General features: G+C 45.3%; 1 protein-coding gene and 1 non-coding gene across 26 annotated transcripts in view; one reads left to right on the forward strand and one right to left on the reverse strand.

Annotated features, from left to right (window-relative positions):
- Positions 1-12,236, forward strand: part of Tacc2 (transforming, acidic coiled-coil containing protein 2) — a 211,725-nt gene that overhangs the window by 47,335 nt on the left and 152,154 nt on the right. The gene's annotated exons all lie outside the window — the stretch shown is intronic.
- Positions 678-758, reverse strand: Trnap-agg25 (transfer RNA proline (anticodon AGG) 25). Its single transcript has one exon. It is a non-coding gene; the product is annotated as a tRNA-Pro (tRNA).

Raw genomic sequence — 12,236 nt, forward strand, 5'->3', positions numbered from 1 at the left:
CCCAAGGGGCTTAGCATGTGGTTACGTATAGTCTGTATCTGTATTCCGCGGTGGAGGGACTAGACCACAGAACGGCAGACCCAGGAGGTGGGGAGATGAATTCCAGAAGCCAACACAGTCACACTGTGGCCATGGCATGTGGCCAGTCCAGGTGTAGCCCTCAGTATGACTCCTCACTAAGCCTGGTTTGCTCATGGCTCCCTACTAAATCCTGCCCTACCCAGTGTTTGTGAGCATGACTGAAGAGGTATTCACAAGCTAAGAGTTAGTAGTTAGTCCCCAGCAGGGACACGGACCAAGCATAGTAGAGCCAATTAGAGACCACTTGTGGGTTCAAGTCCTGAAAAGGCCTTAGATCTGGTTAGCTTAACTCTCTTGGCAGCTCCCAGGGGTCTATAATACAGGCCTTGAGGGAACAAATAGAACCTCCCTGGACCAAAACTGCAAAGTTGAGCAATCAGTCCCTGTCACAGGCTGTGAAGCTGGATCACAGCATTTTCAAGAGTCCATCTGAAAAGTGACACTGTTTTGCTTTGGATAAGGAAGAGTGGCCCCTAATGGCAGGGACGGGCGAGTGTTCTCTGGGTGGCTTCCGTGGTGCTGTCCAGAGGAGATGCTTGTGTCTTCTTGGCATGGACATTAAGTTTCTTTTCTCTCTCTCTCTCTTTTTTTTTTTTTTTCGGGGCTGGGTATCGAACCCAGGACCTTGTGCTTCCTAGGCAAGCGCTCTACCACTGAGCCAAATCCCCAACCCCGGACATTAAGTTTCTTTAGGGAAACAGTCCGATGAGGCACAGCTGGGCCATAGCGGTGATTGATTTGGAGACAGGGTCTCACTATGAAGCCTTGGTTGGTCTGGAATTCTGTCTGTAGGCCAGGCTGGCCTGGAACTAAAAGTTTCAGCTGCCTCTGCTTTTGGAAAGCTAAGATTGGGGCATGCAGTTCTAGGCCAGGCACAGGAGTGATACTTTGAATTGTATCTATGACCTTTGTGGTCTCAACATAGGAGCTTCCTTATCTCTTCATATCCCTGTCAGCTGACTTATGTTTGTCTAAGTCACAGGACAAAGCTTTTAGTATCTGGATCTAACCAGACTTCTATGCCTCTTAGGAGACTAGGGGACTTGTCCCCAGCTTGTGGTTGATTGATGAGTAACAGCAGCTCAAAGGTCTTTAGCAGATTGTTCCTCAGCTTTAGTCTATTGTTTTCTCTTGAAGAACTGTCTCTTCTGGGCATGTGAATTGAGTGTGAAAGAGACAGCATCTAGGAATAAGGACAAGTCCTCCTCACAGCTGAAAACAGGGTGGTCTTCAGTAAATGAGTGCTTGTCCCCATGCAGGGCCAAACTCACTCCAAAGCTACCCTGCTCTCTGGTCACTTTCATATCCACCATGCAGTCAGGATGTTTGTAGGAGGCAAGATGGGGTAAGGCTCCTGTGTGAGTCACACCAGCCTGGCATCACTCAGCAGGATAACAATAGCACTTAACACTCACTTGCAGACGGGTGCCAGACACCACACCAAATGAGTTCTGGATACAAAATAAAATTCTGCTTTCTTTGAACCAATTCAGCTCTGATTCTGAATCTTTAACTCTGCCAGTCTGGTGGGAATTCCCACAACTGCTGTCCTGTTATATATAATTATTATTATTTTTAAGATAAAACCTCTCTCTACATAGACTTGGTTGTCCTAGACCAGGCTGGCCTAAAACTCACAGAGATCCACCTGCCCCTGCCTCCTGAGTACTGGGATTAAAGATGTGCGCCACCATTCCAGACTTGGCACCCCTTCTGTAAAGCCTGGTGTGCTGAGACTGTCATCCCCTCTCCTGTACCACAGCCAAGAGACCCATTGCTAGGCCAGCCATGCTATCCATGGACCCCATGACCATGCCACTTCCCTGTAACCTTCAACACATGGCCATACCTTTGGGGCCGTTCCTCAATCCTCATCAACCTCTGAGCCCAAGAACACGGTCAGAAAGCCAGGGGAGGGGTCCCTTACCATATTCCCCCCACACAAACCTCCACCCACCCTACCCACCCCTGCTCCAGGACTTTTCATTTGCCTTCTCCAGTGGCCCAATGGGACAATCAGCATCTACTCTGAACGGATTCAGGCTTTTACAGGGGCTAGGAATAGCCATGAACTTCAGACTGTTTTCTATTTACAAAAGCTCCAGAGACAGGAAGTGCAGAAAGGCCCGAGGCAGCTGAGGTGTGGGAGGAAAACAGTTGTCCTCTTTATCCTTATCCTCTGAGGCTCTGCATCCGTGGATTCAACCCACCGTGGACCAGGGAAAATGCATTTGTAATGAACGTACATGGACTTTAAAAAGTATCCCTAAACAATGCGGTGTGGCATCTATCCTGTTAGATCTAAGTAGTCGAGCCAGGCACAATGGAGTTGTGCTCCAACACTTGGAGCAGAGGCAGGAGGATTACCATGAGTTAGAGACCGGTATGAGTTACATCTGATTGTTCCATGTGCCGCCTAGGACTCTACAGCCAGACATTGTTTCTAAAAACCACAGCCGCACAGATTTAGAAAGGAATTGAGATGACTTAAGGTATTTGGGAGAATACGTTGTGGATTTGTGTAGTGCGGATTTGAACACGCTTTGATTTAGGGAGCCCTAGAACCAGGTCTCAACAAATGTGGAGAAAAAACGGACAGGGAGAAAGATACAAATCTGACCAAGGATTGTCTCCACACCACACACAAGGACAGACTCGGCACGTTACCTAGAGTGGGAGACAGTCCCTGTTTTGCCTTAAGAACCATCTCCCTCTTTGAATTATAGGAGAACTAGGGGCTTACATGTCCTCTAGGGTAGGTTCCTCACCTACAGAGGAGCTTGTCCAACTGCCTTGCTTCCTGATTGCCACATGGTGTCACTGTTATAACTTGACTTTGCATAATCCAAACTCAGTAAGTGTTCATCCCTGGCTGGACTTGGGTTCCTGAGGGAGGTCGATCCTGCCCTCCAGAGTGAAGCTAGCTTAATCCAGGTAACACCCCTGCCTGCTCCCCATTCTACCCGGCACAGCTGGACCAGATGTCTGCATCTGGACTAGATCCGGGCCCATAACATCCTGGAGCCTTTCTCTCTTACATACCAACCATCAAGAATGGTCTTGTCGTACAACTTTCATAGAATAGCTGAGCTAAGAGGCGGCTGTGAAGGAAGCAGGGCAGTAGCCCCAGGGGTGACTCTGGAGAAACCTCCATTCAGGTGGAACCAGGATTTTTGACCATGCCACAGAAAAATAATTCAGGATTCAGTATGAGGCAAAGTTAGAGTGTAATAAGAAAAAAGATTTTAAAATAGATTCAGGGGGCTGGAGAGATGGCTCAGCAGTTAAGATTGCTGACTGCTCTTGCAGAGGACCACAGTTCAGGTCCCAGTGTCTATATTGGGTAGCTCACAACTGCCCGTAACTCTAGCCCTAAGGGATCCAACACCCCGGATTCTGCAGACACATGCATTCACGTGCATATATACATACATGTTCATATTAATTTAAAAAATAATTTTAAAGACTAGATAAATGATTTAAGCACAGGTGTTAGATAGAGAAGGAAGATGCTCATGAGAGAGACAGCGTATGCTCAGGATAGGATTCGCAGAAGGGGCAGGTACAGTGGCCATCTTAACATGAGTTATGTAGGGTAGTGCTTTCTGAAGTCACTGTTCACAGGGTTTCATTTATAATTGCCTTCGTTTATTGGGGGTACATGTCCGCCAGGTACCCTTGGGAAGGTCAGGGAACAATTTATGGGAGCTGGTTCTCTCTGACCACGTGGTTCTAGGCAATCAAACTCACTGATGTCACGGGGCTTGGTGGCAAGTGCCTTTACCTGGGCATCGTCTTCCTGTCTGTATCCATAGTGTTTGCAACAGCATTTTTGTCCTCGTTGTTTTGTTTTTTCCTTTATGGGGGTGAGATTATAGGGTAGTTTCTCAGACACATTGGAGAGGATTATAGTGTGGTTAAAAAAAATAGGTCAAAAAGACTTTTTTATAAGAAGGTCACGTGGAAGGTAAGGCATTTGTTTTGACTGTAAACAAGGTTCATAGTCTCAGCAAATTACTGTTTACAGCCGGCAAGGGTAGGACAGTGACTCTCAAAGGTCACCTGTGCTTAGGCCTCAAGCATGACTGTTAACATTCTCATTTGAAATCTCAGTAAAAAAAAAAAAGAATATTATTGGGTGTGGTGGCACATGCCTTTAATGCCAGTGTCAGAGACTCTGGACCTCTGTGGGGTTGAAGCCAACCTGGTCTATATTGTTAAGTTCTAGGCCAGTCTGTAATTCTGTGCAATGTATGTGAGAGACTACCCTATGATCTCATAACTTGGTGCTACCCCCTCGCCAGCAACTGTGGAGAAATTAGTCAACTTAGACGTGGTGAAGGAAAGACTGTTGAAGTAAAGACTGGCTGGGGAGGCTCCTGATCTGGCCTTTATTTAAGCAAGCCCCTGGCAGTAGGGAAGAGTGACAATTTAATGGGGTGATTATGGTCCCAAATCCTGTGAGGTCCTTACTGTGGTTTCTGTGATTTACACAGCTATTCTCGGAAAGGCCAACTCATCCTTGCATTATTTCAGTGACTTTAAACCACAGTGTAGCACTGAGGACTGGAGCAGTGTGGGGCAGTGTAAACAGACTGATGGGTGGGGGGCCGGTAGGTAGGGAGCAATAGTCCCCCCCACCTCTGTTGATGAGATTTACCTGTCTTGGGTAAATGTACCAACACCGATGCTCCTGTCAGTCCTGAAGCAGCATCAGCGCCTAGGTGCCTCAGAGTAGCAAAGAGTCTCAGACTCTGGTTAAACCATTCCTTTCTCAGCTGCTTTTCATAAGATGGTCTCCTGCTTAGAGCAAAAATCCTTCATGTTTGAGTAAAATCAGTGTAGTGAAGGCAGCCGGGTGTTTTTTTTTTTTTGTTTTTGTATTTGTTTTTTTTTTTTAAATAGAATCGATGGGCTTCACCTATGTCTTATTTCTCTCTGCTAACATGGTGGCTGTGTGCTACACCCAGGGTCCAGGGCTACGCACATCCTGGAGCAAAGCAGTTCTGGATACATACATATACCTGACCTGAGGGGACCCCTGGGGGGAAAACAAGGCTCAGAGAAGTTAGACAAGCTGCAGGCTCACAGAGACAGGAGGGGGCACTCCTGATTGATGCCGCCCCACAGACCCTTAACCACAGACACACTCGAACAGAAATCCAGTTGATCTTTAGTATCTAGTTTCCCTGTAAACAAAGTCAGGTCTTAGAGAAAGCTTAACAAGATTTGATGGGAGCCCCGAGCAGCGGTGGGACTGGTTCTTTAGGTCGCAGACAGCACACAGCACTGTCCTGCCATCCTTTTCCAGCCTGCCAGCTCTCTTCTCCCCGCTTCTGCCTAAGGAAAAGAGTCATCCTCTGTCCTTCTGACTCATTGTTTATTTTCTCTGGCCAGAAGGAGCCCTGACGGGTGGGGGGGGTGGGAGGGTGGGGGGGGTGGGAGGGTGGGGGGGGTGGGAGGGTGGGGGGGGTGGGAGGGTGGGGGGGTGAGGGGGTTGGGTGGAAGGGAGCCTGCCCCTAAGTACGGGCTGGAAGTGACAAGGCTAAAGGCTCTACCCATTCCGGAGGAATAGACCATTGTAAGAGAAAGGGATTGTTGTTGTTATTATTTTTTGTCATGAGACAATACTTATTTATTGCAACAACTGCAAACATAGAGAAAAATGGAGGGCAGAGGAACCTCTCCTACTCTCCCTGTCTGTAGAAAACTACAATCAAAATGTTAGCCTCTCATGCTTTTCTGGGTTTGCTTTCCAGTTCTTTTCTGGAGTGTAAGAGAGGAGCATTTTTACACGCGCGCGCGCGCGCTCGTGTGTGTGTGTGTGTGTGTGTGTGTGTGTGTCTAGATATTTCACATATATACATATATGTATACTTTTAAAATCATGGGCTATTCTTTGAATGGCTTTAAATGTACAGAAAAGTTTAGGAGATAGTATAGGGGGCCTGGAGAGATGGCTCCCAAGAGCAGTGGACTTGAGTTCAGTTCACTCCTGTAACTCCAGCTCCAGGGAATCTGATGCCCTCTTCTGGCCTCTGTAGGCACTGCACTCATGTGACACCCCCACCCCAACACACACACACACACACACACACACACACACACACACACACACACACACACATACATAATTAGAATAAAATCAAAGGCATGAGTCTCTTCATCTGGCTTTTAAAAACACTGAAGAAGAGAAGGAGGAGGTGGGGTTGGGGATTTAGCTCAGTGGTAGAGCGCTTGCCTAGCAAGTGCAAGGCCCTGGGTTCGGTCCCCAGCTCCGAAAAAAATAAAGAAAAAAAAAAGAGGAGGAGGAAGAAAAGAAGGAAGAGGACAAAGAGGAAGAAGAGGAGGAGGAAGAGGAAGAAGAGGAGGAAGAGGAGAAAGACAGGATAGAAAGTCCCCAGGCACCTCTTTCTTCCTCCTCCGTGTGGTTTCTGTTACTGTGAAGGCCTTGAGTTAACTGGTATGTTTGTTCCCGTCACTGAGCCATTATGCTGCTGGGTTATTACTCCCTACAGTCCAGCACCTACACTAAGGTTTACCCTGATATTCATGCTATGGGTCTGTGAGACCTGTCCTGCCATGTCCCCTTCATTGTGACGTCATCATACAGAAAGGTTTCCTGCCGTGAATATCCATCCCCCAGGGCTCACCCAGTCATCTCTCCCTTCTCTGTCCCCCATCCCGGACCCTGGCAATTAGTGATTCTCCTACAGGAATCCTTATAGTTTCTTTTTGTATTAGTTTTAAATCGGTAGCCAGGTGGGTAGTGCAGGCCTTTCATTCTAGCACCTCGAGGCAGGTGGATCTCTGTGAGTTCAAGACCAGCTTGGGTCTACATAGAGAGATGCAGGCTAGCAAGCTAGAATTATACGGGGAGACCCTGTCTCTTTAGGGGTGGGGGGAGAGAGATGTCTAAACCTGAGAAGTTGGTGAACACTTACGCCCACCCATACTTGTGTAGTTACATTCAAACCTAGAGTGAGAACATGTCTGTCACCCCAGAATGTTCTCTTTCATCCCAGCTGATTTCTTGTCCGAGAGCGAGAGTTATTCTGACTTCTATCACCACTGATTGGTTTCCCTAATTCTTTCAAGAAATGGGATTAAATGGTGTGTGTGGTTGATTTCTATACTCTGCTGCTTGTCGATTACTGCATGAAATTTACCATCTCAATTTCTTCTTTTTCGAAAGTGTGTGCGCGCGTGTGTGTGTATGTGTGCGTGCGTGTGCGCGTGCACGCGTGTGTGCATAAATCAGAGGATAACTTCAGGGAGTGAGTTCTCTCCTACACTGCAGGTTCTGGGAACTCAGGTTCCCAGGCTGGTCTGTGCACTGTTAGCTGCTAAGCCATCTCTCCTGCTCCACCTCAGCCATTTCTAAACTATGGTGTTCAGAGCGCTTGCTAGTGCACCCAGTCTGTGTGTGCTGTAAGGTGGGAGCTGAGCTCCTCCGAGACCTCTGTAAAGCCCAGCTGTCCCGGTGGGCATGTTGCTCTAAGCTCCATTTTTGGCATATTCCATGAAGTTTTATATTTTTATTCCTATTCAATTAAAGCACTTCCCGTTTCCCTCTGCTTCATCTCACCTATGAACCATTGAGAAATAAGCTTTTCAGCCTCCAAGTGGTTATGAGTTTTTAGACTTCTTTCTGTTATTGATCTATAATGTCATCCTACTGTAGACAGATAAATTGTCCATGTATCTGAATTGTCTTGATTTTATTGAGACAGCTTTAGTGCAAATATGATCTTTTTAAAAAGTAATTGTTCTCTTTGTACTTAAAGAGAAAGTTATTTTATTTTTTAGTAAATATTATTTAAGCCATTGTGGTAGCTCATGACCATAACATATGCTAAAGAGACAAGAAAATCAGGAATTCAGGGCTAGCCTGGGCCACCTTTGGGCAAGAGCAATGCACTCACATAGTGGAGGGAACAGACTCATTCAAGTTGTCCTTCGGCGCGCACTCGCACGTGCGCACACACACACACACACACACAGAGAACAAATAGTATTTGATAAGTGTTGATCAGGTGAGGCATGTTGATGGTGTTGTCAGGACTTGAGTATGCAGAATAGTTTCCTGCCTACTTGTTCATTGAATTACTGAGAAAGCAGGCATGGTAAAAATACCAGGCTACAGTGCAGCATTTCCCCACACTCCCCGCTTTTTGTATCCCCACTTGTTTTCGGTTTTGGAACTATCATATGCATTGCTAACGTATCACGATCTGCTTTGAAGTGATTCAAGAAGCATTTCATGTCCATTGGTAGAGTTTTGCAAGAGCGAGCCTTCAGGAGATGCAGAGTCCGCTCCATGCTCAGGAGGACTTGACTGCTCGTACAGAGGACCCAAGATCAGTTCCCTACACCCATACTCACAACTGTCTGTAGCTCCAGTTCCAGGGGAATCTGATGCCCTCTTCTGGCCTCCATGGGCACTGCATGCACACAGTGCACAGACATACATGCAGGAATATTCACACACAACAATAAATCTTAGGGAACAAAAGGAATAAACTGCCACTGCCTTCAGTCTTTCTTATATTGTTATTGCACATTTATTACTGTGTAAATTACAAATACATAACAATAGATTTGTCTGCGTCAAACAACTGGTTACATAGAGGGAAGGCATGTGCACCATGCCCAGTCTGGTGTCTGGTGTTCTTTGGTGTAGGATCTGTTCACCATTTGGCGTTCTTTCCCTTCTAGTAAAGGGCTTCCTTTAACATTTCTTGAAAGATAAATCTGGTGTGGGAAGGTGGCATATCTATAACCCCAACAATTGTGGGGCTGAGACAGGTGGATCTCTGAGCTCCAGGCCAGCCAGGGTTACATAGTAACACCAAATCTCAAACAACAACAACAACAACAACAAAAACAAACAAAAACACCGAAAACTGAAAACAACAACAGTAAATCTATTTGTGCTTTATTCATTAATTCATGCATGCTTGCAATTTTTATTTTATTTGTTTGCTTGCTTATTTATTTATTTATTTATTTATTTATTTATTTATTTATTTATTGAGACAGGATCTCACTATGTAACTCTGGCCATCCTGGAACTCACAGAGATCCAACCTCCTAAGTGTTGGGATTAATATCACCACATGGGGCTGGTTAATTCTTTTAGCCTTCACTTGTCTAAAAAAAAAAAAAATCTTTATTTTACTGTATTTCAGAAAGAGATTTTTGTCTGAGCAAAGAGTTCTCAGTGGGCAATACTTTTCCCCATCAAATGTTAACCCCACTGTATTCCAACTTGCATTATTTTTGATAAGTTTGTTATTGTCCTTAACTTGTTCTTTTTCTTCAACTGCTTTAAAAAAAGATTTATTTACTTAATGTATATGAGTACACTGTCACTGTCTTCAGACCCATCAGAACAGGGTACCAGATTCCATTACAGATGGTTGTGAGCCACACGTGGTTGCTGGGAATTGAACTCAGGACCTCTGGAAGAGCAGCCAGTGCTCTTACCCGCTGAGCCATCTCTTCAGCCCCTCTCCCCCTGCTTTTATTGTTTTATTTTTCAGCAGCTTTAAGCAATTCGATGGTAATATACCTTGATACAGTTTTTTTGCTGTTTCTTGTACATATCGTTGACATTCTTGGTTATGACATAGGTTTACAGTTTAAATTGAAGTTGGAAACTTTTCAGCCTTCATCTCCTCCATTTTTCTTTTATTTACTGTCTTTCTCTGAGGACTCCAGCAATACTTGGATTCACCCACTGGCAGCTGCCCCACACCTTGTTAATAGTTCTAGAGGCTTGACATGGAGGCACATGCCTTTAAACCCAGCACTCACAAGGGAGAGGCAGGTGGATTCCTATGAGTTCGAGGTTAGCATGATCAACAAAGCGAGTCTAGGACAGCCAGGGCTACACAGAAACCCTGTCTCGAATACAAACAAAAACTTTAATAATAATAATAATAATAATAATAATAATAATAAGTTATTATTACTATAATTAATAACATTATTATTATTATTATTATTATTATTATTATTATTATTATTATTCCATGCTTCTCCTTTAGTCTCTATCCTCCATTTGGACATTTCTATTGTAGCACTTTCACGTTCACCAGGCTATTTCTCTGTAGTGTCGAATCTGCTGTTCTGTTGCAGCGCCTTCAAGTTTACTAGCCTAGGGGTTGGGGATTTAGCTCAATGGTAGAGCGCTTGCCTAGGAAGCGCAAGGCCCTGGGTTTGGTCCCCAGCTCCGAAAAAAAAGAACCAAAAAAAAAAAAAAAAAGTTTACTAGCCTATTTCTCTGCAGTGTCGAATCTGCTGTTCTCAACCAGTTTGTCTTTGCGTCACACCTCCACTTTTCACCCCTGGAGATAGGGTTTGGGTCTTTTTATACCTTCCATTTCTGTGTTTGACAGGCTCAGTGGACATAGAAAACATGGTTCTTTCTGTGATGCTGAGAACTAATCCCAGGTTCCGTGTGTGCTAAGCAAGCACTCTTCTTCTGGGTCACACCCCTAGCGCCATGATACCTTTTGTGACCTCTGGGCCGGTTTTGATGACTTGTGTTTTCTTTTCCTCATGCCTCATCTGTCCCTGCTTCTTTGCATGCCAGACATCATTGTGAGTTTTAAGCTTTTGGGTAGTAGATATTTTTATATTTCTATAAATATTCTTGAACTTTGCTCTGGGACAGTTATTTGGAACAGTTCAGTGTTTTCGAATCTTGCCTTGGAAGGTGAGGCCACTGCCATATTTATGAGCGGGTTAATTTCCCACCATGGAGACGAAACCCTTCTTGGTCCCCTGACAGATGCTTTGTGAGCTATGAACATTTTCCACTCTGGCGGGTGGGAACCAGAACTAGTCCCAGCTCTGTGTGACTCTGAGGTTTGTTCCTTGGTCGTTCAACTGGCATGTATCTGGTCTCAGACGATATCTGTATGCGAACATACCAGTCGGACCTCTCCTATTTCTAGAACTCTCTCTTTGTTCAGCCCTCTCCTCTCTGGTAATCATTCTGGCCTAGGAATCTGTCTTAGTCTCCCTAGACACCTACCTCCATGTCCCCAAGGAAGGGAGACTGTCACCTTCATCTACCCCTACACTCCATGTCCCTTCCATGTCACAATAGGACAGTTTTTCCTTATCTGCAGGGACTGCCATCTCTCTCCTGCTCTCTCCTTTAGCAGTCATTCCTGTTACTGAGAACTCTCTTCTAATTGGAAGTCTTTTCTATGACCTTCTACAGCTCAGACACTCTGAAAACATTGAAACAGCCTATCCAGTTTCTAAGGAAGAAACTTGGTTTTAAAAGTAGAGATGCAGCAAAACACTGGTATTTGTTCTGGAAATAGTGAAGTGATCCTTCTAGGAGTGGGGGTAGGGACAATGCATTTGTTTGCAGTCCCCTGGGTCTGTGGGTCTGTTTATGGTCTCAGATGCCAACTCTTGACAGCCGTTAATCTTCCCAAGATCAGCCCCGCAGCTGTGGCAGGAGCCTGGGATGTCTTCATGACCTTGATATTAAAGCAGCCTGGTTCCCTGTAACGAGGACTCACAGCCTTCCCATTCTCCCTCCACATGGGTCAGTGACTTACAAGGAGACAAATGAGGAAATAGACCAGAACTTGGGGCTTAGTCTGAAAAGTATCTTTCTGTCACATTTTGAGCTCAGGAGACATGTACACAAATGGTACCACATCCGGGGAAGTCATCAAACTCTCTGAACACTCAGTGGCAGAGATCCCCAGAACTATTCAAACAAACAAACAAACAAACAAACAAACAAACAAGAATTTCGGGACTGGAGAAGGGAGCACAGGTGGCAATGTATGTACCACACAAGGCATGAAGACTTAAGATCTATCTCAGAATAGACCTTTTTTTTTTTTTTTTTTTTTTTTTTTGGTTCTTTTTTTCGGAGCTGGGGACCGAACCCAGGGCCTTGCGCTTCCTAGGCAAGCGCTCTACCACTGAGCTAAATCCCCAACCCCGGAGAATAGACATTTTCGAAAGCTGGGTGGGTGGTGCTTTTAATTCCAGGGCTGAGACAAGAGGATCTCTGGGACTCACCGGCCAGCCAACTGCTTGGTGAGTTCCAGGCCAGTGAAAGACTCTACCTCAGAACAACTAAAACAAACAAATACACAAACTCTCCCCAACAAAGC

The sequence above is a fragment of the Rattus norvegicus genome, chromosome 1 (genome assembly GCF_036323735.1).
Source record: "Rattus norvegicus strain BN/NHsdMcwi chromosome 1, GRCr8, whole genome shotgun sequence".
Taxonomy (NCBI): Eukaryota; Metazoa; Chordata; class Mammalia; order Rodentia; family Muridae; genus Rattus; species Rattus norvegicus.